We start from the raw sequence: 6,000 nt of genomic DNA on the forward strand, positions 1-6,000 counted from the left end.
CGCTGGTGAGTCACCTTACGCATGTTCACCACAGTATCACAGCTCACCAGGCCTGAGGACACAGAAATAAATCACAGAACTGAGCAGGTTCACGACTAGGCTTCAACAGTTTGATGAATAGTGCCTCCAGTCCGTTCTGATTTCAGTTCTGACACCATTCCTCTCTTCGGTTCATTGTGTTGTTGAGATGTTTTAGTTGATTTTTTTAGTTTGGTATTCTATCTTTACTGTATTTCCTAATTGTACATTGATTTTTTTTTTTAAATGTGCTTTATAAATAAACTTGAACTTGAAATAATCATGTAATTTTTATTTTTAAAAAGAGAGTGGCTACTGCATTTCTTCTTAAAAATTTAAATTGTTTTTAACATTACTTGGAATAATATTTAAAAGAACTAGGCCTACTTTGTTCAGCCCGCATGCAGTATTCAACAGAGCACGCTACATTTAATACTAAACAGACACGTAAGAGGATTTTTATTGCTTTTTATTATTTTTTATTATACGAAATGCATAAGGACTGTTAAAGCCATAATCACGATTAATCACATAAGTCAATGTTTATATAAGTCCATGCACTGTAAATATTTGTGTGTGTGCTATTAAAGATAATCTTTTCCTAAGTAATAATAAAAATGCGGTATTAATTTCAAACATAATTAGATTTTACTTGCTGAATGAATATGCAACGATGACAAATGAACCAAAAAGCATCTTTTCTCAACTTACATTTATTTTTACACAAAAATTACAAAACATGCTGAATTAATAAAAGGTTGTTTGTACCATTTTATTTATTATTATTACTTTTATTTGGAAGGGATGCATTAAATTGGACAAAAGTGACAAAACTGTCACATTGTTAAAATTCTCTTTAATTTTCTAATCATGAAAAGTAGTATGGCTGATTTAAAAACACGCTGCACAGCATTTTTAATATTGATAATTAAAAATGTTTCTTGATCACTAAATCAGCGTATCAGGAAGATTTCTGAGGATCACGTGACACTGAAGACTAGATAAATGATGGTGAAAATTCAGCTTTGCATAAAAACAGCAATAAATTACATTTTAAAATATATTTAAATATACCAACAACAAAAAAAAAACATGTTACTTTGCAATATAATTCAGTACAATACAATATTACTTTTTTTACTGTATTAATAAATGTTTGTTCTTTGAAAAACATTAAAAAAGCTGACTGCATACTTATCAATAGTAATGTATAACTTTTTAGCTTTTTAATATTCAAAAAAGTAGGCACACTAGGCAGAAGTGACCAGCATTTCATCTCAAACGAGTCTAAGATGCATACAGCGATGCAGATGAAAGTCTTACAAAATGACAAAAACCCCATAATCCTTAAAGAAAATCCGATCAGTCATTGATTGTGAGGCTAAAACACAAACATAACGTAGGATTAGCAGCCTTTGAGAGAAAGATAGACTTTTGCTGAAATCAATATTAATACATTATACAATAGTAAGCAATTTATTATTTATACTACATCTGCAATGTGATTTATAAATTCAGCGAACCCCGCCAACAAGAACCGCACAGGCAAATGGAGTCATACAACTGCTAATAATCCGGTTTGCTCTCCGAGGCAAAAAAATAAATAAAACGCATTAATAAACGAAAAATACAAAATCAATAGGCGGCGTGATCAAAAGGACTCGCCGTGGCTGTTCATTCTCATCCCCGAGAGAAGCACAATTCATATTATGTGCAGATGCATTATAGTTCGTCACAAAGCAGTGACGCCTCTCGCCTTCTCACTTGCATGCAGGAGGTGAGAACGTAATTGCTTCACGGTGGATTGAATGAATGACGCGAGGTAAGACGAGAGAAGAGAGGGCCGCTGACTGTTCAGAGCGAGAGAGCAAAATTCATTGACTTATTTTCATTAGAGTGGGCTTCTCCGGCACCTCGTGTCTGGCCTTGCCCGCCAAGTATTTGATTTGATTTGATGTAAAGAAGAGTCTGGTAACAGTATGGGCGCGATTTCATCTCCCCGCATAATTAGACGGAGAGATTGGAGCGACGGAGCCAGGTCTATATTGACTGTAAAGTGCTTTTTCATTCATTTTGTATTGATATATTTACGTTTGTATTTATTTGTTTGACTAACTATCGAGTAGCCCAGATACTTTGTATAAGTGGTATGAGAAGCTATTTGATAGACTTTTTCCACCTATTAATAAAACACTAAATATTAATTTTTAACTCAACTTGATTTTACTTGATGAATGAATATGCAGCATCATGACGAATTAACCAAAAGAAACGGTTTAGAAAGAGTTTATGTGTGCCATTTAATTTTTTTATTTTTATTACTATTATTACTACATTTATGAAATGGATGGATACAGACAGATAAATATAATGTAAAAATAAATAGATATTAAGCAATTTAATGAACAACTTATTAAATAAATGAATGAATGATTTGTTGAGGCCAGATATACGTGAATAGTATTTATTTATAAATAATACAATTAAAAATAATATTTTAAATAATATATTATATTAATAATATTAAATAATGTTTTAAAAAGTGTGTTGAATAATTATAAACACTTATTGCTTCTTTTCTAGTCGTAAATAAAAGAAATAAGAAAATGTTTCTGAGAAGAAATCGATTCGGTGTCACCACGGGCAAAACATCCATCAGAAAATACATCTTACGCTTCACAAAAACATAGTAACAGGGACATAAAAACACCTCTAGCTCTTAGTTTACAATCAAAACGATGCAATAAAAATGTATATATTGCAGTCTAACATCTCACCATCACACAGATACTGTGTCATTATGTGAGCATCAAATCACAGCACAGCCGTGAAAAACTCATTTCTATTAAAAATCAAGCATGAAAAACGTGTCAGAGGCTGGGCAGCATATATATATATATATATATATATATATATATATATATATATATATATATATATATATATATATATATATATATATATATATATATATATATATATATATATATATATATATATATATATATATATATATATTCTCTCTGCAAGCTTTGCATCTCTTCCATCTTACACGCTGAAAGTTTATTTGCTCAAGAGTCTCGTGTGGTTTTGGTGAGACTTGCAGAGCTACACAAATAAATAGCCCTGTGCTCCTTCATTTGCAAGATCTGCTCTTCACTTCCAGACCGCTTCAAAAACGCAGATGCTCTAATATTCGCACTTTAACCGCTCAAACCGGAAGCCTTTAACCCCGATTTTAGCTTCTTTATGTACTAAACAGCTGTTACCGGGCATATTTACAGCAAGTATGATGGCAGAAATTCATCTATGATGACATTCAGGTAAAGAGTGAAGGATGGCGTCCCCTGTGACGGCCGGCGAGTAATAGTCGGTGGAGATGATGGCGGCCCACTCGTCCAGCGGGAACAGCACTTATCCTCTGTCCTCAGAAATGGACTGACACGGTGAAACGGCTTGACAACATCAATGCGAGGGTAAATGGACTCGCAATTTTCTCGCTGAATCACAGCACGCATCTTCACAAACATGTCACGAAGCAAATCGCTTAGCTGAGAGGAAAGATTCGGTTTGAGGGTGGCGTGGTGAGGGTCCCGGCCCGTTGAGCCGGTCAGGCAAGGGCCCCATGCTATTTACCGACGTGAAAGACGATTTACATTTGCATGGAATAAAGTCGATATCGCTAAGCGTGCGATTAATGAACGGTGCAGACTTGACTCTCCGGAGCTGCTTTGAGTCGAGTCTTCCGTTAGAAAGTTAGCTTTTAGCTTCATGTACACGGAAGCTGAAAGTTCTTCACAGCGACCGCCAAAATAAAAGTCCGGTTTAACTTGAAGTAATTGTGACGAGATATATCACAGCAGAATGTAACGCTACTACTACAGCTACTATAAACGATTACAAATACTATTAAAACTTTATTTTCACACTAAAACTTTATTTTATTGTTCACAATTTTTCATCCACCTTTTTTATTTTACACAGGAAACCTCTATTGTGCATCTCTTTGTTTGCCAAAACTCAAAGGGTTTCATTTTCTTCTGATTAAAGTAGAAATTAAACTTGTCTTTCATGCCATCATGTGATTTACCAGTAAAATTAAGAAAAACATTTAAAAGAACTCTCTATTGTTGTTTTATAACGGCTATGTGAAAATACAGTTCTGCGCTTTATTTATTTATGAACTGAAAAAAATATTAGTAGCATTTGTATTGAATGCATTTTCATTTTTGATTGAGTAAAATTAAGAACAAAAAAAAACATAAAAGTTGCACAATATCTATTTATTTAAATATAATTTTTTAATATTAGAACATTTTATAATAATAATAATAATAATAATAATAATAATAATAATTAGTACAATAAAACTACAAACAATATTTGTTAATTTACCACCACCACCACCAAAACAACAACAACAAAAACAATAATAAATGCTATAATATAAATTGGAAATTGCTTAAGGTGTGTTTATATTATTATTTTTAATATTATACTTTTACATAACAGAGAAAAAAATCAATAAATGAATGTATCTTAAATATTCAGTATAGTGTGTAGTGTAGTATTTAAATAATAATAATAATGTTGTTACTATACATAATTTTCTATTTTAAATTTTTCTCCCTATATATCATACTTATTATATATAATAGGTAATAGACATGATGACAATAACAATAAATTGATTCATATATTTAGAATAACAACAAATATAATTATATTACATATATTATATATTTTAAAAATATATTATATTATATTATTAAACTATAAACTAATAAACTGCTGATTATTAAAAAAACTTTTTTAACATTACGAAATGCTTTTCTTTGGTTTTGGAGCAGCAGGACAACTGAAATCAGTAAATTATGAATGATAATTTATTTGCTCTGCAGGGGTTCTGTCCTTCCGCTGGATCTCCTCTCAGAGCTCATGCTTTTCTTCCTTTCTGTCCTCCATCTCCAGGGAAGGATCGCTTCCACGATAAAGGGAAGGCTCTGTATTACCTTCCTGCTGCCCGAATTCATGCTCGAGGAGAATGTAAGCAGCGCGACTGCGGAGCATGACGCCGCTTCCCAGGCTCTCCGTGCGCCCACACGCAAACACCTCTAATTGCATTGGTGCGAGTTTCGCAGATGTATTTAAACAGATATGTAGTAAATTAGGCCGCCTCCTCATGCGCCGCACCAACCACGTGAAAACGGGTTCGGCCCGCAACGCTTTGTGTGCGAGCGTGATCTAATTTGCCACATTAAATAAACAGAAATCAAATGCAGATACCTCCTTAAAAACCAAATTACGCCGGAGTCGAGGAATAAAAATTGCTTCGTCCCACTTGGGTAAATAATGAATGTAAGAAGCATGGCGAAATATACCAAATCTGCATTTAGATGGAAATGTTTTTACAAGCATAACCCCGGAGATCGGTCTTTTGTTTGAAATTCTGCCGTTGTTTTTTAATCTTTCGAGGTCGAGCCAAAAGAGAAGGTAAAATGCGGAGGGTTACGAGGCCGAAAAAATACGGCGGCTGCTTGATGTATTGTGACTATTTGCCGTCGTCTTTGAACACCTGAAATGCATTAAGTGCTGTCAGAAGCCTTTATCGAGGCAGAGCAGGAAACACAAGGCAACGGCGCTGAACGCATCTCTTACAAGGACCTTTTTTTCCGCTCTCTCTTTCTTTTTCTGCGGGCTAATGTAATTGGCTGCTTGCTGACAGTGGCCCCATTGTCTTCAATTACCCAGCAGCCACCGAATGACTGATCGATTGCGGGTCGGGTTATGCTGACAAGTCGTGCCTTCTGGAGTTATTTCATTCATTTGCTTTGACGCTGATATTTGAGGGATTTTATGAAGTAATGGGCCTTTTATTACTACGCTGACCGCAATTAATGACGGTAAAACATATTAAAGATGGTGGTGGGTGGGGAGGAGGAAATGAAAATGAAAACTGAGACTGGTACTGTCAAGGGAAAA

The sequence above is a fragment of the Puntigrus tetrazona genome, chromosome 22, assembly GCF_018831695.1.
Source record: "Puntigrus tetrazona isolate hp1 chromosome 22, ASM1883169v1, whole genome shotgun sequence".
In the NCBI taxonomy this organism is placed as follows: domain Eukaryota; kingdom Metazoa; phylum Chordata; class Actinopteri; order Cypriniformes; family Cyprinidae; genus Puntigrus; species Puntigrus tetrazona.